The sequence below is a fragment of the Symsagittifera roscoffensis genome, chromosome 6 (assembly GCF_963678635.1).
Source record: "Symsagittifera roscoffensis chromosome 6, txSymRosc1.1, whole genome shotgun sequence".
Taxonomy (NCBI): Eukaryota; Metazoa; Xenacoelomorpha; order Acoela; family Convolutidae; genus Symsagittifera; species Symsagittifera roscoffensis.
In genome coordinates this window covers 1,493,182-1,516,925 of record NC_087067.1, presented here as the reverse complement: position 1 = coordinate 1,516,925, position 23,744 = coordinate 1,493,182, and the positions used below count along the sequence as shown (strand labels likewise).

General features: G+C 36.4%; 1 protein-coding gene across 2 annotated transcripts in view; it reads right to left on the bottom strand.

The window, feature by feature from the left end:
• LOC134848877 (uncharacterized) overlaps positions 1–23,744 on the bottom strand; it is a 572,430-nt gene that overhangs the window by 135,553 nt on the left and 413,133 nt on the right. Inside the window, exon 1 of one of the 2 annotated variants that reach the window (XM_063866391.1) lies at positions 2,675–2,684. The exons of the other annotated variant lie outside the window; for it this stretch is intronic. The gene's annotated coding sequence lies outside the window, so the exon portion shown is untranslated. Of the gene's footprint in view, positions 1–2,674; positions 2,685–23,744 lie in introns of those variants that run through there. 2 annotated transcript variants of the gene reach the window in all.

The window sequence follows — 23,744 nt, the reverse complement described above, 5'->3', positions numbered from 1 at the left end:
AAAACTAGTTCACTAGAAAGAAAAAACCATATGTAAAACGAGACTACTAACAAAACAATGTTTTTCAATGTATTTTGGTAATCATTTTGAGTAAACCTTTCCTATAAGGTTCACACGAATCAACGAATCAAGTTAACACACCCCCCTCCCAAATAGACAAAGTTAAGATCCTCCACCCCAGCGCTTAAATCAAGTTAAATTTGCGAAGCGCTGCATATTAAATGCTCGATTCTGATTGGCCGGGAAATCCCAACTTAGAACCAACTTAACATCCTCCCCCCTAAACGGCTGGGGGGGGGGGGGTGGTGGTTGTCGGGAGGATGTTAATTTGGCCCCTTCAAAGTAAAAACTCAAACAACTTACCGGTCGTCTTGTTGGTCAAATGGATATCGCAACTTTCGTTAATACAGATGAAGTACATTGTATCTGGATCAAGGTGGAGGCACATTTGCGTGAGTTTTTTGGCGACGTCGGTCATGTTGACACAATTGCTTCTTTCAATAATTTTACTGACATTTTCACATTCATTTTGATTCAGATTAACACAAGGTAAACTTTGAGATGAAAGTTGCACAAATACCAGAAATAATGAGGCCTTCAAGTAGTATTCTAAAATAGACGGTGGAAAATCAAATTTCTTCAAGAAAAACCAATCCTCTAGGTCCATTTTTTTTGAAAAACTCGAAATTTAAATTTTATTATTTAGAAAAATCCATCCTTTCATCATGTTCTAAAATGTAGTTTCGAATTTTTTCAGTAATGAATAATGTTCTTTTTGAGCCATTTGAGCCAGCTCTTGTTGTTGCGTTTTGAATTGACAACAAGTTGGCCAAATTGAACAAAGTCGGTAAGAACAAATTGACGAATATTAAGATGATTTTTTTTCTGAATTGTCGTACGCTCAATTTGACAAAACTTTCGTTTTTAAATTTCCATATTAATCCGAAATCGAAAAAAAAACTAAACAGCTGGTACTTCGAAAACCGCTGTTGTTGTTTGTGACATCACTACATGACGTCATGCATTCTTATGCTATATTAGATTACATAATTAACCTTGTTAATGAAATGAAGTTCATACATTTATATTTATTTAACTATGTAAATATTGATGGTAATTAATACCAACCATTAGAGATTTATACCGAGCTACTAATCAATTGGGTAGACTTGAAGAGAATAAAATATTAGAATCATGCTCTAACTTGCGCCGATCGACTAGCGATATTCCAGAAGTTAAGAACCGAATCCTGCGTCCTTAAAAGCAAGATAAGTCTTAACCGCTCGAGACATATAAATTATGGAAACAATCAATAACAATTGATAGCCAGTAGCGCTAATTAATATTCGAACAGCTTACAACATTATCAATAAACGAAGATATAGCTGTCCACAGCCATCCGAAGGTACACTATATCACATGGTGACTGTCGCGGAAGATTCTACTTCTAGATTCACCAAAAGTCATCGGCAATTGCAATCTTCATCACACGAGCGGACAACGACAACCGAACTTTGCTGAAACAGAACAGGGCAACACAACCCGTTTCACCCAGCAACGCTCAGATGTGGAAAGCAGAGCAACATTCAGCGAACAACTGAGACAGACAGGGAGAAAAAGAAGACAGCCTCAACTTCTCAACAGCTCTGGCCTGACAGTTTCTTCAATCTACCGAAGCAGATGTGGATTGTGACCTACAACTACTTCATGTTCCAGTCAGAGGGCAGAACAGCTGAGCTACTGATAAGGCAGACAAAGAAAGCAGATCTACAGGTTTTTCAACAATCTACAAAACAGTTAGTTAAACCAAAACTCGAAACTCAAACTTGCAGTAAAATGATATTAAAACTAATAAGTCCCCCTACCACAAAAGTGAAGCAACGGAAATATTAGCAAATCATTACTATTTTCTTGTGCCCCATTAAATCGACTAAGTGCTGTGTCTTATCATCAACTGTATCATCCTGATATTCATTCAACTGTAATACGATGGCACACGCGCAAGTTTCGGTCGAACCCTATGGAGGAACGGAAAAAGAAGACTTTTCAGAATTCGAGCAACTTTTTCAAGGCTACATCGGAGTAGCAGCGATACCAAACGCACAACAAGCGAACTTCTTGCAACTGCACCTACGAGACAACGCGCTGCGATTCTACCAGACACTAGGACCAGCAACTCGAGCGAACGTTCCCGGGTGTCTCATAGCCCTGAGGGATCACTTTTGCAACCCCCAACTTCAAGAAATCCACGTTTTGAATTTAGAACAACTGCGATTCAACCCGAAAACAGATACCCCAGAGAATTTCTTGGTCAATTTAACGAAAAAAGCGCAGCGAGCGTATCCGACACAAGATTTGCCAGCTGTCGCCCCAATTGATCCTGCAATAATTGGAGCACCTGCAGCAGCAGAAGCAGCACGATTCCACCGAGAAACTGCTCAAAGGCAAGAAAAGATAGATGCTGTACATGACAACCGAAATGAACAAATTAAACGACTGTTCATTAAGAGAATGCCAGGCTGGCTGCGATCAAAACTGATGGAACAACCACCTGCAACTACAGTTCAGGAACTGTGCAACCTGACCAAGAAGCAAATCACCATTCGTGAGATTTGCCGAAAAGACGATTACCCGGAAGACGGATTTAACGAAATAAACGACAAAGTCTCAGAAAATTTAATAAGCGCCATCACAAAATTGTCCACAAATCAGGAAAAAATGGAGAAGCAGCTTAACGAAATGAGATCACAAATAACTGAGCAGTCGAATAAACAATCGAATCCGCTTCCCGAACAAAATCGGATTAACAACAGTCAGAGTGATCAGTATAGTGGCTATCAGCCAAACCAAAATAATGGGTATGGACAACAAAGAGGCAACAGAGGCGGAAGACGTAGAAATAATTGGCAAAATAAATTTGATTTCAACAATACTCAGCCAAACTTTCACAATATGCCACCAGTTGCACAACAGCCATATTCGCAATTGTACCCTCAAAATCAGCAGTACCCAAACATGTACCAAAATCAACAGCCAATGGTTCAAATGCATCCATCAGCACAATTCCAACAGTCCCAGAAATATCCGACGCAACAATTTGTCGCAAATCAAATGCCTCAAGCTGAAACGCAAAATCCCAACGGACCTTTTGGACCAATGGTGCGATCATCAGCCAAATTTTGTGACGTTTGTGGAAAATTAAACCACACAGCAAGTCAATGCTGGTGGCGACAGAAACCACAAGGACGCGGACAAAATTTCCCGTTTCCAAACGAGCCAAAAAAATAATAAAGCCACTGAGTCAGCCCCCTAAATCATCGAAATCACCTAAATCATCACCTAACGAACTTTTCCAACCTGGTGAGATACTTAGCCTTTACGCAGTAATCCCTGCGGAAGGAACAGTACTGACGTACACGAAAATACGTTTCTCATCGGGATTACAACGTAGAGCCCTGGTCGATACAGGAGCCTGCGCAAATGTTATCTCAAAACAAACATTTGAAGACCTAAAAGAAGAAAAATCGCTATTTCGCCCTCTTGAAGTAAATGAACCCAAACTGAAGAGAGTTAGAATGGCAGGAGGACAACAAGTCTCCATTGAAACTGAAGTAACGTTAGAATTCCGATTGGCAGACATGACATTTATAGAATCCTTTCTCGTCCTTCATGCAGCCAATCCAATAATCCTAGGAAATCCTTTCTACAAAAAACATCATGTCTGTCCAAAGTATAATCTCCTGCATTTCAAAGATATGACTATTCAAATCAACGAGATAAAACCCCCAAACGAGCCAAGAAGCGTCAACAGAGTGAAAAAATTCCCTTTGATTCTGACAAAACGCCAAACAATAGCCCCGCATCAGACAATTCTTGTAGAATGCCAGTTAGAGAACACATGTCAAGACATGGAAAAAACTACCGGAATCGTGATTCCAGCTCAGGAATTTGAAGAAAACTGTGAAATTGCGTTCACTTCTTCAATAAGCGAAGTGCTGAAAAACAACCTGTTGTATATCACAGCGTTTAACATCACTGATCATCATATTACTTTGCCTTTCAAAACCGAAATTGGGAAATTTTCAATTCTGACTCTGAAAAAAGCAGAAAATTTATTCCCCATCGAACCTGAAATGATTGCATTTGCAAAAATGAACCACCCGGACGATATTGAAATGGGCATTAATGAGCTAATTCAACAATCATGTGATAATCAGCAGCCCCAATTAAAGCATGAGCCTGAGAATGAGAAATTTTGGTTTCCTACGCCTGAAACATGTCAAAACCCTGAATTACTTCCTCAAATCCAACGCGACATTTACGACCAAATTCTTCATTTTCAAGTTCTTGAAAAACTTGAACCGAAAACGAAATATCAAGATCGATTGACATTTATCAAGAATTTTAAGTGGGAGAATTCCGTGTTGACAGAAGACCAAAGGTCAAAAGTAGAAGATTTGCTTGTTGACTTTTCGGACATCTTCACCAAACATAGATTCGATGTTGGGTACAATTCCAAACCTCAAAATCAAACTAAAACCGGAACACACACGACCTCTGTATACACAAGGACTACCTACGCCGATACATTTGCGACACGAATTGACAGTGGAACTTGCCCTTATGCACTATTATGGACTATAACAACATTGTCACATTCTAAATACAGTAGTCCACTATTTGCACATCGAAAGCCATCTGTTAAATTGCGGATGTTGATTGACCTCAGAAGGATAAACCATTCACTCAAGAATGACTATATCAACAGCAACTTTCCGATCTCCAACATGACCGATGCTTCGAACCACTTCGCAGGAAAGAGCTTGTTTACCAAACTTGATTGCTCACAAGCATACCATTGTGTGCAAATGGCAGATGACCTTTCAGTCCAACTTTTGGCATTTAACTTCGGTTCATGAACTTACGCATACAAATGCCTGGCTCAAGGTCTAAGTAAATCAGTAACAGGATTTAGTTCTTTTATCCGACACTACCTTGATCCATGCTTAGCTGCGGACCTATGTACACAATTCATGGATGACATAGGGAGCGCTGTGTATAACTTCGATGAAATGATACCGACCCTTTCGAAAATATTCGAATGTGTACGGAAGTCAGGACTTAAATTGTCGCCGAACAAATGTGAGATCGGAACACAAAGACTGAAGTTCCTGGGTAACATAATCACACCAGCAGGAGTGTCACCGGAACAAGAGAAAATCTCCACGTTCTTAAAGAAAATTAAAATGCCACAAACGGTTAAACAAGTTAAACGATTAATCGGTTTTGTACAGTTTTTTCGCAACTATATGCCAAGCCTAGGAGAAAAACTGATACTTTTTTATCGACTTCTCAGAAAAGATGTTGCTTTTCAAACAGATGAAGAGCACCATAAAAGTCTTGAAGTGCTCAAGCATGATCTGATACAAGCAACAGACATAACACTTCGGTTATCAAAACCAGGACTACAATACGTAATACTCTGTGACGCAAGCTATCATGGAACCGGTTTTGTGCTCATGATTGAAGACTATGTAAAGACTGACAACAAAGGTGAAATGAAAACGTATGCACCAGTGTCTTTTGGTTCAAGACTCTTCAATACAGCACAACTGAAGTTCTCCATATACTACAAAGAGTTCTTAGCTCTATATTTTGCTCTCGATCACTTCTCTCATTTCATTTGGGGATCATCCAAACCAGTGATAATACTGACTGATAATCGGAGCCTGACACAGTTTTTTCAAGCAAAAACCATTCCACCATCAGTTTGGAATTTCTTGGATCGAGTCATGGCATTTAACATCATCATCGCGCATATACCTGGAAAAGCAAATTATGCAGCAGATTTTCTCTCACGAATGCAAACAGACCCATCAGCTTCTCTCTCCCTGAAACTAACGGACAAAATTCCGGTACGAGAGATTCAAATCGACACGACAGCTAAAGTACCTGATGCATCTCTCAACCTGATCCAACCAATGGAGGAGATCTTTCCCGAAAAGAAGAAACTTGACGATAATCTGAGAACACAATTGATTGAACTAGGACTCTATGAAAACGTTATGCGAGAGCTCAACACGCAAGACGATAGCGATACTATTCAACCACAAAACTTCGTCCGACTATCAGGACCATTAATTGCCGCAGTTGGATATCCTGATCCTGCTGACATTTTTCATGACCTGAATTTGAGTCATGAAGTTCTCAATCTGAAAAATGAACAAGAAAAGGATCCTGATATCGAAGATATGAAGAACTGGATACGGAACGAACAAGTTCCAAACCTCACGTACGAAAACAGTCGAAAGAAGAAACGTGCGAAGCAATTTAATCTACTCATACTTGAAAACGACGTTCTGTACCGAAAAGTTCTTCGATGACACAGGAAAGGTGAAGTATAAACAATACTGCCTACCTAAACATCGTTGGAAGGAAGTTGTGTATCGACTCCACAACTCGCCAACTGGCGGACATCTTGGAATGACAAGGACATCAGAAGAGTTTAGAAAACGATTTTACCTTCCCGGCTTCACTGAATTTCTAAAAAATTCAATTAAAAGTTGTCTGACGTGTCTGCAACTCAAACAAGCAACGGCAAAGCATCAGATTCCACCACTACAACAAATTTCATCATTGCAATGTTTCCCAGGCGATATGATGCAAATTGATATAGTTGGACCAATGAAGTCACCAGTCTACAAGTTTGTTCTCACTGGAATCGATGTATTCTCGAAATACTTGTTTGCAGCACCATTGACGAATGCCAGCACTGATACTGTTGCAAGAGAACTTACAAATATGTTCTTTGTTCATAGTTATATCCTGAAGAAGATTCTAGCTGATCTTGGAAAGACATTCACTTCAGAACTGATGCACAAATTGGCGACATTGCTCGAAATTCAACTTAACCATGCTACACTAAAACACCCGCAGACTATCGGTCTTGTCGAACGATCTCATGGACCACTTAAACGAATCCTAAAGCTGAACATTAATGAACAATGGTCGGACTGGCACAAATATGTCCCATTGGCAACATTTATCCACAATACTTCATACTCTTCATCAATTGGATGCTGCCCAAGCTCAATTTTCCATGGAAGAGAACCGACAAAACCACTTGATCTCCGCTTCTCAACGAAAGCAATTGAAACAGTAACAGCTGAATCTGATTTTGTTACGGCAATGCAAGATGCGATGCTAGAAAAGTTCAAAGAAACGAAAAAGAACTTAATTTCGGCTTACCATAAATACCGAGGATATTACGATCAAAGAGCACTTGCCCAGCCACTGAAACAGCATTCATTTTGTTTATTATTAAATCCTCTGTTGACAACTCAATCAGATTTTGGAAGCAAATCAATGCAAGTCTGGATACCATTGTACAGAGTTGAAAAAGTATTGACAAATTCAAACTACATCATTCGCAAAATCGGAACCAATTACACACAATGCGTACACCGGATTCGTCTCAGACCTGTTGTTCCACAGCATCAACCAGAAGATCTCGAAATCATCGATCCGAGCAAATTTGAAACGGATCCATCACTTGGTAAATATCGAAGTGAACCAGGACTCTTCGACGATTCTTTGCCCAAACTCATAGACGACATCCAACCCGCGAACGGTGGACAAAGCAACCTTCCCGATGCACCTGCTCGAATCCGACTGTCAGTACCTCTTGGAGGACCCGCAGTAGCCCCAATTGCCCCTGCACCAGTCCTAATTCCCGCAGCAGCGCCAATAGTTGCACCTTTACCTCTGGTACCGCTACCAATAGCAGCACCGCCGCCACCAGCACTTCCACCGGACCCAGATCCAGAACCATTAGCTCCACCTGAGTTTGAATACAACGATGGATTACTTAACGACGAACCAATGAACGAGGCAGTGGTTACAATGCCTACTACAGTTAATCTCGAAAACGATGGACAAAACACGGCCCAAGAAACATCGCGAACGAAGCGCAAAGCAGCAGTCGGAGCGCGAGACAAAATATTTTGCCAAACGCGCTTCAGCAACGATGTGAGATACCACCCAATACCACCACGCGAATTGCAACCGCGAAAATTCCGCCTACGAACAGTAGATGGACACGAAGTGGCTCCAATAACATTCAGTCCAAGATCAACTCAAAACGAGAACCGATCAAAAATGAAGAAGAAAGTAGACGAGGCAAACGAATCTTTCCCTCCACGCGAAGCGAAAAGAAATATACTAAAAGACACAGTAAAACGAGCTAAGCAACTGACTAAAAGTAAAGGTGGAGCTGGGAGCAGCAAAGATTCAGTGAATTCAATCTACGATGAACCAAATATCTTTGTCGGACCAGGAAATGTTTTACAGTTCCCAGGCTCTATAGCGCACTGTGTCTCAAGTGACTTTCACATGAACAAAGGAGTAGCACGACAAATCAGCAGTGCCTATCCATGCATGAGACCAACCCTACAAAGCATTGAAACACCAATAGTTGGGTCATCAGTTGCCGTGTCTTTGCCTTGGGAAAACAAGTCAATTTTCAACCTGGTTACAAAATCTCAATTTTTCGAGAAACCAACCTACTACAATTTGTCACGAAGTCTCAACTGCATGAAGAAACAGCTCCTCCAGAAAGGAATCCGACAGATTGCCCTACCAAAGATTGGATGTGGACTCGACAAATTGAAAGAAAGTAGAGTTTTCAGCCTAATAAGCGATATTTTCGAAAAAACGAACATCAAAATCTTCATTTATGTTTAACGACAAATCATCATATCGCATAATAACCTTTCAGCATGCATCCCTTTCCTCGCTAGTCTCCAGCCAGCGGAATGTTGACATCGAAGTCAAGAACTAACGACTTTCGAATGAAGAAAAGAAAAAAAATGAGAGAAACTTATTTCTTCAAATTCGACATTTGCAGATTTTCAGAAACACTGACGTCAAAGACATCATATGCGTGGTATAATGACTTTATACTCCTGGATCATCATTGCCCCAGCCTACGGACATGTGCACGAAGCCGGCTCACTAGGAGAAGTCAACTTCATAGAGATCTCAAAAAATGCACGAAAATACCATGTATTAACATTAGGGATAACACGTTTTTTTGATCCCTCAAAAATTTTATGAAATAACCAGCCAAACTTTCACCGGTTATCATCATTGCAACACCCTACTCACATGTGCACGAAGCCGGCTCACTAGCAGAAGTCAACTTCCTGGAGATCTCAAAAAATGCACGAAAACCCCATGTATTAACATTAGTTATAACACAATTTTTTGATCCCTCAAAAATTTCAAGAAATAACCACTCGAAGTTTCACTGTGGATCCTCATTCCAGCACCCTGGGAACACGTGTACGAAGTCAGCTCACTAGCAGATCAAAACTGGGAAAGATACATTATTTCGCGAAATTCCTATGTAATAAGATAGGAAAAAACGAAAAAAAAAATCGACGGAATTATTCGCTAAAAATCCGAACTCAAAAGCTAAGATAACGCCGGAAATCACCCACTGCAACCGTTGAGACAATCTTGACAGGCTGTCAAGCAAACTGAACAGTTTCTTCGAGTCTTAAAAGATACGACCGGACCAAAAATCTTCAAAAACTTTGTAAAAAGAGGGGAATCCATCCTTTATCATTCTGTCTGACGCTTAATTTTGCTCAGTCGAACCAGCAAAGTACTGGAACAGCCAATATGAGTGAAGTGCAGTGACAGCAGAAGAAACCAATTGAAAATAACAGATTCCGCATCATGAGACGTTGGTGGCCAAAAAGCAAAAATCATCGTTAAAAAAGTGGAATTCTGACTTCACACAAAAAGAAGCGTATCATTGCCTTTCAGGGTGTCAGGCCACCAGAGGCACAAAATACCCAAAATAAAAGATGACAATACTTCTTAACAATCAGATGATATCTGAAACACACAGTGGCAACTTTTAAGCACGTACAACAAAGTACAAATAGCTTTATAAACTGTCAACTTCAACAAGAAGTGAAAAATTCGACAAAACAGATAACTGTGAAATTGTTGGACATCTATTCGCAATTGAAGAGGCCACGAAAAGACTGAAGTCACTTCATTTGAAAAGTTAACAACTAATTCGAGCACCAATGGAACAAAAGAAATGACTAGTAACAAACAACGAAAGAAGAGAAAAACGACGAAACGACGAACAATAGTTTGCTACACGGCACTACATTACTTGCCGTGCAAATTTAGTTACAGTTGATAACTCACAATATCATGGTATCATCAAATTGACCCTATCATCTATCACTTAACTCCCTTAACCCGACTCAATGTGGCTTCCTATCCCCATTAAAATATTTCCCATTTAAACTCAATTGAATTCTCTTTCACATAATGTAAATTGAAGTAATAACCTGTGCTTCTAAACCAATGAATGTTAATTATTTTTTGTGATAACTTGATAGTTCAATTACTCATTTTCCTGTAGCAGTATATATTTTGTCAATCTGATTGTCGATTTTAAACTTAATTATTTTAACTGTAAACAGTCAAAAACTGAAAACCGCCCGGGAAGATTTCTTCTTGTGAGGTAGTGTGACATCACTACATGACGTCATGCATTCTTATGCTATATTAGATTACATAATTAACCTTGTTAATGAAATGAAGTTCATACATTTATATTTATTTAACTATGTAAATATTGATGGTAATTAATACCAACCATTAGAGATTTATACCGAGCTACTAATCAATTGGGTAGACTTGAAGAGAATAAAATATTAGAATCATGCTCTAACTTGCGCCGATCGACTAGCGATATTCCAGAAGTTAAGAACCGAATCCTGCGTCCTTAAAAGCAAGATAAGTCTTAACCGCTCGAGACATATAAATTATGGAAACAATCAATAACAATTGATAGCCAGTAGCGCTAATTAATATTCGAACAGCTTACTACATTATCAATAAACGAAGATATAGCTGTCCACAGCCATCGGAAGGGACACTATATCACATTGTTCAACGAACAGGTCCAACGGTTGCAGAGGGAAATTCAAACAATCAATCTGTGAACCAATCTTACCTTTTTCTTTCAAGACGTTTGACATTTTATGTGATTTTTATTATCTCCTTGTCGCTGATTTGAGGCTGCAACTGAAACAATTCAAATGTTCTCATAAAACTTTGTATTATCTATTTAAAAAGTTGGATCTACTTAACAATTGCCGCCCCTATTAATAAAAGCAGTAATTAGCACTGAGCTTTTTATTGAGAATTATAATTTTGCTGCAATCTGATTGGTCGAAAATGTGTTATTTTTATCTACTTAACAATTGCCCCCTTTCTTAAAAGGGGGGGGGGGGCAACTCTTAGGTAGATTCAAAAAGATTGGTTTATAAATTTTCAAGTACCAAAAAAACTAATTTAAAAAAAATTGTTGTTTGGTTTAGTAAAAACAGTTTGAAATATATAAATTGAGGTCTATAAATTGCTGAAGAAAATTCCTGCTAGAGGAAACTTAATTTTGCTTTCGAACTAATCACTAAAACACGATGGACACAAAAGAACGCATAAGTTGTTTTTCGACAATTTTGTTCAACTTTTTAATGCTGCTTTGCAGTAACAATAGAGGGAAGGATCGAACACGAAATTATGATACTCAACCCGAAATTTCAAACAACTAAGTGCTAATTTAGGTTTGGAAATTTTTAGAAACCTCACTGGTTGAGAACTTTTGCTAAGTAGCTCATTAAGTCTTGACACTAAGCTCCGTAAGCTGAAGTAGTTCAAATAGAGTGCTATTCATACATTTTCATTTGATGTATTAATTAAAGTATGAGCTGTTTTACCAATATCGTTTAAAACGTTTTCATTGTTTTACCAATATCGATCAAAAAGTTTTCATTGTTTTACGTGGCCTCGATATCAAAACGTTTGTCGTTTTTCACATATTGGAAAACAATCTGCTTAAAAATTATTTCTTTCAATAAAAAATTGCAGAAAAATCATCATTTCAACTAAAAAACATTGAAACTTTTTTTTTCATACTGCTATTTAAATAGGATCAGTGTGTGAACCTCCTAAATTATGAGCGTAATGATTTTGTAAACTTCAGGAGCCAGGCGAAAGTGACTTCTGTGATTGGCTAGTAAGCTGTACAATTTAGTTTCCAGTCAAAAAACGGATCAGAAATTTTCTGATGTTTTACTTGTAAGCAAAATTTTTAAATTTATTAAACCTGAAATCGTGGCTCAGCTGAAGCTGGATATTTTTTTGATACTTTCAGGAAAAATTACCCGCACTGACAAAAATGGTTTCGGATCAATTTAAATTGATTTTAAATCAATTTTAAATCGATCCAAATCGATTAACAATGTTATTTTACGAACTTAAATGGATTTTAAATCGATTTAAATCGATCTTTTTTGAAAATTATAAATCAATTTAAGTGTCTAAAAATTGATTTAACTCGGTTTGGATGGATTTTGCGGTTCATTAAAATCCATCACAAACTCACGTATATTCATTTTAAATCGTTTCAAATTGATCTTACTTGAAATTTTCGATCGATTTGAGTGTCTTAAAAATCGAATTAAATCGATTTGGATGGACTTTCAGACTCACTAAAATTATTATTTTTTGCTAACACGGCAAAAAAAAACGTATTCTTAAAAAAAGAGTTGATTTTTTATATTTTCGATTTTTAAATATAAACACTCGTGCCAGATGTTATAGAAGTCAATAAAATGGTCCACATAAATCAGATTTTAAGCTCAAAAATAGCCCATGAAATTATAAAAAAGTTATTGTAAATCAGATTTTGCAAAAACCTAAGTAACAAAAAAGAAAAGATTCAGAAAAAATAAAATTTTTATCTCATTAATATGCAATTAAATCATAGAAAATTATGAAGAAAAATCGGATTTTGGGCGAAATTTATAAAACGAATCAAGAAAAGGGTCAATAAAAATCAGTTTTTGATTTCAAAATATGCAAGAAAATTATAGAGTTTTGTCGATATTTTGGTCTTTTGATTTAGCCTTTTTTAAGCTACAATACGCTATGGATGTAGATTGAAAAACGATAGGCATTAAATAAATGCAAAAAAAATTCGAAACTACTAAATCTCGAATGGAAAAAATTGATTTAAATCGATTTAAATCCGTTTTAATCTCCTTGAAAATAAAAAAAAAGACTGGAATAAAGCTTTTAAATTGATTTAAAATCGATTTGGATCATTTTTTTAGCTGGATTTTAAGATCAATTTAAAACAATTTTAAATCGATCCAAATCAATCTTCATCTTTTTTTTTAATTCTTGCTACTTAATCGATATAAATTTAATCAACGTACTTTTTTCATACAAAAATCGATCTAAATTTAATCAACGTAATTTTTTCAAAATAAAATCGATCCTAATCCTTTTTTGTCAGTGCGGGTATCGATGCAGATAATAATGTGTGATTTTAATAATTTCAAAAACGTTGACGTTTCCGTCGTTCATTTTGAGTTTCTTATCTTTATTAGAGGTTAGAAGCGTATGTGCATGTATTTCTCTGAAGGATTAATTCTAGTGGGCCTTAACTCCTAAGTATGCTCAAAGCGCCATTATAGAGAAAATGGACAAAATCCAAAAATTAGATCATATTGTCAGAACTTGGATCTTTCCCAAAAAAGGCGGTTCCCGACTAGAGTTAGGTTCGCATTACATTGAGTGATTGCATCTTTAATCTCGAAAGCGGTCGGGTAATTTTCGAAACAATGGGAAAACGTTCAAAAAAGTTCAAACTTCAGAAATTAGACGTTTTTATAGCTAATAGTTTCTATGATTCTACGTATTTTTTGTCTATGGTGCAAACAACAAAGAACTTAAAAAGTTAAACTAAACACACACTCTTCAAAAACGATCTTCGGTTAAAGACGGAAAAAACAGTTTAGGTACAATTTGAAAAAAAAATCTCAAAACCACAAAAATATGAAAAGCAGTTTAACAAAAAACAATGGTGAAATTTGAATGAAACACTGTGAGCACGTGGAAACTGTGAACAATTATAAATTAGAAGATGTTATTACAATTTTGAAATCAATCGTTAATTACTTCAAACATGATTTTTTTGTTTTTAGTGTTTTTGACAACGCTGCTATATCTTCCACTGCTTCGCTGTCGAGAAACCATTTATATACAAAAAAAACGAAGATGTGACTGGAATCATATACCCAACTCAATGGTCTCGATATTGACCTAAGCAAGGTTAATAGCCCGAACTCGGTCTGAATCTGATGTTTCATTGTTGCTGACGCTATTCAACAGGTCTGTCAGCAATCTTCTCAGTTGAACAGCAGCCGTGAAAATGCCCTTTCTGGGCCATAATTTGTATCTTGCATGAAGGTTAGTTCTAGTTTCGATCTCTTTTGATTGCAGTTGACTTTTTCATTTTTCTCCCCAAAATATCTGAACCAAGTATCTTTTTACGTGTTTTCGCCGCTCGTGTTGCTTAATAAATCCTTCTCGTTACTGTCATCGACATTATCAACACCCATCAGCACCACCCTTGTATTGGTTGCTGTTGGTGTCATCAGGACAGACAGAAGCAATCAAAAATTTTAAAGTTGCCGTATGGCAATGTGGAGATTTCTTTGCTGATGATATTTTTCTAGTCATCAAACAATTTTAAAAAAGAGACCTCTGCTGGCTCGAACAGAGTTGAAAACAAGCCTCCTGGAGACAATGCGGTCTTTTTTGGCTTGTGAAAGGCTTCCAGCATTGAAAAAATCAATGTTTTCATTGATGACTCAGCATTCGTTGCTCTACCCTGGTGATGTCTTTTGCAGAATGCTTAGGTTTATCAGAATGATTTTTGTCACTAGTCATGTTGTTTCTGGATTGATATGTAAGCTAAAGCCTGATGTTGAAGAACAACATTTGCACTCATGATTTTGAGTGAATCCACAGTCCTCTCCTTCAGAAAGGTAAAAAGCCACTCCCTTGCCAAAAAAACCTCCCAGAAAGTTTTACAAAATTTGATAAAAAAACACTATAGAAACAAAAACATAGTCGTTGTCAGATTTAGCAAGATTTTTTATGTTTATTAGACTAGCTTTTTGATAGTAATGAAAACAGGTTCGGCTTCAGTGCACAACTTCTGAAAATATTTTACCCGGGATCTTGTCTTAAATCTCTCAAGCTGCGCTTTCTACTTCATAGATAAATTGAATCCTTATGCAACTGGCGTAGTCCAATGTGTCATATGTGTCAAAAGTGGGACGTGAATCGAAGAAGATTTTGGTTTTATAGTGAGTTGTGGAGTTGATTTACTTACCTTTGATAATCAATTGCTGAGTGCTTTTACCCTCAGACTTTCCTACAAACGATCTCATGAAGACCTTCTAAATGTAGGTCCAGATTCTGCGAAGCCTTACAATCTTGATTGAAGCAAACCTATATGTTTTAAAAATGACGTGCTTTCTGCCATTCAATCAAGCAAAGGTATTTCTTGTAACTACCCTTATCAAGAAAAGTTACAAAAACTTTTTTGCAACAGCTGGACCTGTGAGACAAGCAAAACCAATGATCACCAATAATGCGTTTCTTGGAACAAACTGTACGAATACCTTTGGACGAATCAATTGTACGAATCAAAACTTGGATTGGAATAGATTGTTTCGAAATGGATGCCAATAGCATGTACCCCAATTGGAACACAGGTTCTTAAAAAATTTCTTTTTCAATGGACAGACTCACTGTCAGCGTTGAGCTTGTTTAATTGTTGCAGGTTTTGAACCGAGCAGGATATGTTCAAGCAGTACTTCACTAGGTTTTTCGATCCGAGTAGCACACATAAGTCTGCTCATGTTTTCTTGCATCCAAAATTATCTAACAGCACAGTTTCACAGTAGCTTCTTTTCTAAAACACTTTGAAAGCAAACGTGTAATTATTCGTTTGCTGTATACGCACCTCCATGGTTGGTTAATTCCGACCGTATATTTATGAAAAGCGTCCTCCCAATTCTACAGGGTAAAATTGGGTGCAACCTTTTTGGAAGAATTTGTACAACAAAATTTTTTTAAGCTCCACAATTTTCATTTCTTCATGAATCTGATTGCTTCATGACCAACTCTCTTGCTACATACTGGAAAGGACGGTTAAACGAGATTTTTCACCGGGCAACAAAAGTGACAGTAATTTTTTCCATGCAAGATTCCAATACTACCAGGTGGGCTATTTTTTTGTTTATATAGCGCCTCTGATTTATGATTTTAACTGAATGGGTGGTAAGTTTCCGGAGTTGATTTTCACATAAATCGTTTTCTGATCACATGGTTTCTCAACATTTGGCAATTTTATGCAAACTGTCATAATTGTCAAAATACGTTTTTTATATTTAATTTTGAATTGAACTAATTATCCAATTTTATCGAGTATCAGTCTGATAGATTTAGAATATGGGTGCCCTGTTGGGCTCAGAAAAAGAATTAGTTCAGACCAACCTCTATCTTGTGAGAACATCAAAAAGCTTACACCTTTGCTTTTCAATTAGAATTTGCAATTTCGTAACATGATTTACTGCTAAGCCGGTCGTTTCATGAAATACCAATTTGGCAGCGGCCGTGGCTATCTGCTAAGCACTGGTGTTTACATGTAAGCATAATACAGTTTTTACTGATTTACGCGTTGTACGATTTTGCTTCGGCCTATGCGCAGGGGTAATTATATTTACCAAATGGGATCGTTAGAAGTAATCAAAAGCCCAAGGGATCTTTAGACAAACTTGTACACATGGAATCAGCATATTGGGTATAAATGCTATGTACACGGATCATTAGTTATACACAGGCATAATTAATTCTACAAAGAGATCATTCGGTATACAAAGGAAGTATTCGTTATAGATAGTGATCTCTAGTTATATCTAGGGATCATTAGTTATAATTAGCGATCATTGGTTATACATAGGGACCACATTTTTACATATTGACTTTAGTTATCCATATGGATAATTGGTTATGTATACTAATCAGCTGAACCTAATGATACCTGTAAGTCTCACCGGCCTCGTCCCATCCAATCCCAGTGTTCTATGCCCAAACTACTTATAAGACTTATACATTGAAAAATAGGGTTTTTGGCTACCCAAAATTTTGACTGACGAATAAGTTTCTGAGTGATAGAAGTTTTCAAAAGATTCAAATTACTTTTTCTGGCGTATCGAAACGAAGTCAGGTTATCCAAGCCTTGAAACTTGTTTTCAGTGATTTGCTGACTCTTGTGTTGTCCTGTTTGAAAGATGTTTCAGAATCAAGGAACAATTTTATTTCTATCCCGCATTTAAAACAAGTGAATACAAATCGATTATAATGGTTTTTCGTGGTCTAAAACGTAAATATAATCGATTCCCATGTTACATTCAGAAAACAAAATTGGACTAATAACGGATTTGACTCCATTTTGTCTCGCCAAAACAAAATGCATTATAATTCATTTCGAATCCATTATAATAGATTTTATAATAAGTAGGAAATCACATTAAAATTGATTTTTTTCCCATTTTATTTTTGTTTCACGCAAAAATTTCAGCATTTTTCAAGTGAGTGATGCGGAAACTTTGCAAAACGAGTGTACGGCCTAATTAAATTAAGACCATTTATCCACGGGGGAAAGGACCAACACAAGAGCTGTACAGCTCATCACGGCGAACCGCTGTTGTGCCCCTGTTAATCCATTTCAAGTATAATCGATTTTTACTCATGGAACTCCAATGCAGGATGTCAACCAATCAAAGTCGAGTCAAGCTAGAACTGCCAGACTGGTAACAAAACCCTTATGAGTGTGAGTTTGAGTTAAACGTTTTGAGTTAAACGTACTGTTGCAGATACATTTTGTTTCATATACCACCTCGTACTATCAATTACTACGCCGGAAATCGTTGTAAACATTCGGCACAGGGCGAGGTACCCCAGCCGAATATCAAAAATTTGTAGCCCTGCCCCAAGTTTTCAAACTTCAGTTGAGTCTGAAAAAGTTGCTATGCTTTTTTTTATAACTGATTTCATTAATAACTTGCTGCTAATGACCTCAGGGCTGCCTAGAGTCACGAGTTTTGTCTGAATATTGAAGCATCTACATACTATGTTTCTGTGCAGGTTCCCCCCCCCCCCAATTTTTCTAAAGGGTTTTGCTATAAATTACGGTGGGGATGCTAAGTTTTCATACTTTAAAAAAAAATTACTAATACGGGGAAACTTCCAACCACATTTTAGTTCGAGTGCGCAGTAACCTCAACATAGCTGTGTTGTCTTTTAGAAGAAAAAGAAAATTCAAAATTATATAGACAACGCAAAAAATTTACTTTCCCGAAGGTCGTAACTTTGTTACAACATTAAGGACAATGCTGTTTTTGTAGCAAAAAGTCCAACGAGATTGATTATAAAGATTAATATGGTTTTCAAAAAAGGAAACTCACAGAACTGTATTTAATTGCAACACATGTTTATTTACAGACATATATGTTTGCCCTAGTGTCTCGTTTCGATTTGTGCACCGCAAATCTCTCCTTTGGCGATGAAAAGCAATTTGATGCCTAGAAAAAAGATCTCAGTCTCAAAGCCAAGCGCAGAATTTTGTTTATGAGGATGTTTCTGCTCTAAGTCAACAGTTTAGTTCAATTTTAGTTCAATCACGAAATGTCGTCGGTCAGTAAAATTTTGGGCTCTTTTCCAGTCCCCCCCCCCCTTTCAAAATTCCGAGTTTTATGTTTATTTTACGTGTTATTACGGCTAAATGCGTGATGTTACGCTGTAAAGTATGAAGAACAAATCTGTTCACAGTTGTTGATTTGTTCACCACGCCAAATTTCATTGCATTATGACAACGTTAAGTAGACTTTTTAAAATTGAAATTCAAAGGGGGGGGGGAAACTGGAAAAGAGCCAAATTTTGTAATTTTACCATAAATGCTATGGTTTTCCTCTTATTTCATAGATCCCAAAAACCAAATATTTCTCATAGTTTTCAAAAAAATTTGAATTTAAAGTACATCTAGGGAAGTTTGAAGAGAACAGAGAACGGAGGTTTTTTGACAACGGTTTGTTCTGTTAAAATTATACTCTATGACTTAAACACCGAAAGTTATGATGAGTTGGGCTACTCAGCTTTTCAGTGACATCTGTCTTGACTTCTGCTTCAATGGTATTTCAGAATCAACGAAAATATTTTTGCACCCATCATCACACACACACACACACTCACTCACTCAAACAAGCTGTGATTGTTTAGATGGGGAGGGGTATCTTGAAAAAAGTTTTTTGTATACAACTTTGTAAAATCGACTGCCAGGCAAGAATTCGTTGTTTACAAATGACAGACGAGGGAGGTAGAATATCCCATCAATTTGCGAAAGAAACAAATTTTTCAGAGGTCTATCCCATTATAGCTCACAAGAACCTTAACAAAAAAGTACAACACCGCCCTCGAAAAAAAACGGTCAATTTTCAGTTCAATTTGAAAAAACTGTTATGCTTTTTTTCAGAAGTGCTTTCATCCATACATCTATATACTATTTTAATGTGAAAGTTTTTTTGTTTTTGTTTCCGGATGCGTCTAAGGGGGTTGGCTAGAAAATACAGGGGAAAATTTTTGTCTAAATTTTTAAAATCAAAATAAAAAGTTTGCTGCAAAAAAGGACAAATTTCTATAGCTCCACTTTGCACTTCTTGTTTGCCGATGACAAAATATTTGATGCTTAGAAAAAAATTGGAGTCTCAAAAACCAAGCGCCATGTAACGTTTATGAGGTTTCTGATCTAAGTCAACAGTGTAGTTCGGTTTGAGTTCAATCACTAAAACTGGTTTGTCAGTAAGTTTCATTATTTTTTCGACATTAATTTTTCGATCAATCAAAACAGGTTCTAATAAAATACATCTATAGAAATAGTTTCAAGTATATCTATAGAAATTGAAAGAAAACTAATTGTTTTCATTTCTTTGTCAACTTGTTTTCAATTCAGTTTATAAACTAAACTAGCGGACAAAAAGAAATTCAAATTTAGGTTTTTACTCTCTAAAAAGCTTAAAAGACCATTTTGGACAACATTTATTTCGGATTTTCACGAAATTTGTACATCAAACGAAAGCAAATTATCTGAAACACCCTCCCTGAAAGTCCCAAATTTTAATTTGAATCACTTACCAGCTTTTCTGGGTCTGAAAATGCCAGTTTTCATCATCCTTACTAATTTTGTCAAAACGCGTGAAATTGTAAGAGTCTAGGAAAATTGTCACACTGAATGTTCCAATTTTCTCGCTGAGTTTGCTTCTTGTCTCCGTTTATTCGAGAAAGAGTTCACTGCGATGCAAAACTTAGCGCAGACGGTGAAAACTGGCATTTTCAGATCCAAAAAAAACTGGTAAATGCTTCAATTTAAAAATTGACACTTTCAAGGAAGGTATTTGAGATCAGTTGCTTTCGATTGATGTAAGAATTTTGTTAAAGTTCGAAGTAAATATTGTCCAAAATGGTCCTTTAAGTTAACCTTTTTAGAGATTAAAAACTTGAATTTGCGTTTAATTATGTCCACTAGTGAATGACTTGAACACTCAAAGTTAGGAATTTTTGGGCTACTCACCTTTTTTGACTGATGAAAGAGTTGTTCAGGAAAAACTTTGACTTAGAAGTTCTTTTACAATGACTTCTGTCTTGACTTCTGATTTAATGATGTTTCAGAATCAATGAAAAGATTTCTGCTTGGGAATCAATCAGAATCAAACCAGGCAAGAATCTTTAACATTGCGTGTTTTTTACTCTGTTAGGTCAAAAATAGGTCAATCTTATTATACAACCCAACCCCCTACCTTACGCCAGACTTGCATCAAAGAAATTATAAGCATCCCCCCACTTACACACACACACACACACACACACACGCACACACACACACACGCACACACACACGCACACGCACAAACACACTAAAATAAGCTGTGAACTTTTAGAGGCGAGGAGATACATTAAAAACACATTTTAATTTCGCATACAACCTCGTACAATTGACTTACGTAGGGTTTCGTTGCTTACAACTGATCGGCGAGGTAGGTTAAACAGTCCATCAAGGTTCAAGAAAAAAAAACAGTTTCGTCGTGTTTCCCATTACAGCCTTCAAGGGCATTTACAAAAGTATCAACCCCAGCCCCAAAAAATTGTCAATTTTTAATTGACATTGAATTCATTGTTGTGCTTTCATTCAAAAATGGGTTCAAGAAAATTGAAACAATATACTGCATAGAGTAACAATTCATGCATAAGCATTTGAATTTAAAGCAAGCTTAGAGTATTTTCCTGAGCAAGTATTTTGATATAAATGATTTATAAGGGAGAGACCAAAATAATATGCCAAAAATGTTTTAAAGAAGCGAGTGAAGCTTGAAAAACTGCTCTGTTCCGCAGCCCAAACTTTTTTTCTGTTAAATTATAAGGGCATATACGCTTGTACAGGCAAGATCCTCCACAGTTTGTTCAAATAATCTCAGAACTGGAGAAATTTTAATGGAAAAATAGGGCAAAGATCCCATTAAGAATTGATTTTAGAAAAAAAAATAAGAAAAAACAAAAAGCAAACATTGAAACCAGTTCAAACAAGTTTTAATTATATACTTTGATATTTAACTTTAACACTGTAAAAAAAGTTAGAACTAACCACTCATGATCAACTACTAAAATTTATGATAGTTTTCAACGCTGAAACTATTCATAGTTTCAGCCAGAGAAAAAAAATCCACTTATTAAGTTCTTGCTCTTGGCCTCCTCTATTCTCGCTCGCAGGAGAATCAGTGTATACTTAATCTATTGAGAATAGGAAAAATAAGAGTAAGATTAGATTCAGTATTAGACTAAGAAGTTGGACGAATCTATCCGGCCGAAAATAAGATAAGGTGACGACTAGATGGTTTACCTTATCTGAAATTACTCTATGAGCATAGTATTCCATACATAACTCAAAACTCTTCTTTTACCACAACTACTAGGTGAAAAGAACTGCTCTTCTTGTTATTGAAAATGTTTTCTATAATTCTATAATTTTGAATGACTCCATTTGGTTTCTGATCTTCCTAATCACACGGAGGAGAAGGCCACCCTAGACCTCAACTCATCTGGTGCGACCAACTATATGGTATATAGAGAACACAATATACAATTCATATTCAAACTTACCAACCAGAGTCAATGAGAAATGAAATAACAATGCAATATTAGCAGAAATCAACATACAAATTTTACCCACATACCCAACACAGCAGAATCATTTCAAATGCCGATGAATTCATATCTTATGGGTGGATCATACATCCCCTCCATTAAACCACTAATGGATTCCACTGGAACAGACCCTTTCTTTCAGACTATTTCAAAGCTGTTACAGTGATCTTAATCATAAATATAGTCTCAGAATCAATCAACACACCCCTTAACTGACGTTCAAATAGGATTCACAGACGTAGAGCTCTAATATACACCATACTCGACGGAACAGCTCAAAAATTGTTTTCAATATTACCAATAGAAATAAAGTCAGATTGGAAACGCTTCACACAAAAACTTTCAACAAAATTTTGATTCACAAGAAAACAAACAACATTAAAGAGTTTCATGCAACAAAATTTTTAGACTAACAAATGGAATAAAGAAACTCGCTGTAAGACTAAAATTTCTAGTATGAAAAACAGATTCCCTATATACACATGAATTAAAAAAATGAAAATGACAGAACCTTTAATGATGACACAAACAAAGCAACTAAGAAATTCACCAATAAAGAAAAAACCATCACAAATCTCATCAATTCGTGAACCCAATATAGAATTCGCAAACTGGCAAACTCCCTCATTTATAAAAAACAAACAAAATCAGACACCGAATTAGCAGAGGAGATAACACAATCTTTTAATAAATACAAAAAGAACCCAAATTTTGAGGGAAACAGTCAGTGATGCCGTGTCTATCTCTTCTACAACATTTACACCCTCATTCAAAAAAAGGTGTAAATATTGTAGAAGAGATAGACACAGCATCACTGAATAATAACAAAATGAACAAGACAAATCAGGATAACCAACAAAATACAAAGAACCTAAAAAATATTTTTTTCCAATCATAAAAAAACACCAAAAATTACCAAACAGAAATATTCAAACTAAAAATAGTTCTGGAAAACTCTTCCCAGAAGAAGGTGATAATGGACGTCTTCAAGAACTATCACTCATAGATGACTTATATTTTGGAGCAATCCATTATGGCAACATCTAGATATGAAAATTGATTAGATTTAATGTACAATTTTTTAAGAATTGTCACTCTCTGAACTACAAACACTACATTAGTTATGTGAAGTAGAAAGAACACTTTTTTTACAATCATTAGCACTCGCAGTATTGAAAATTCTTTATGCAACATTTCTACACTCAAGAAATTGCTTAATTTTCATCGACTAAGTAGGAAACATCCTGTATTACTACACATGCACTAAAAAAGTTTCACCTTCATCTGTCTTTGGAGGCAAACGCTGTTACCAGCGAATACTAATAATTTTAAAAAAGCTCATTTATAGTCACCCTCTCGAAACATAAACATTTTTGGGATGCGGCCATCCTCTGCGGATCAGAATATAGTCACAATGTAGTACAAAAATATCCAGAAGAAGATAAATATTATCTCGTCGCACCATACCCCACAATCATGCCACCTATAAGCTTTTTTCACCAGAAAGCATAAACGCAACAGCCAGAAACCGTTGT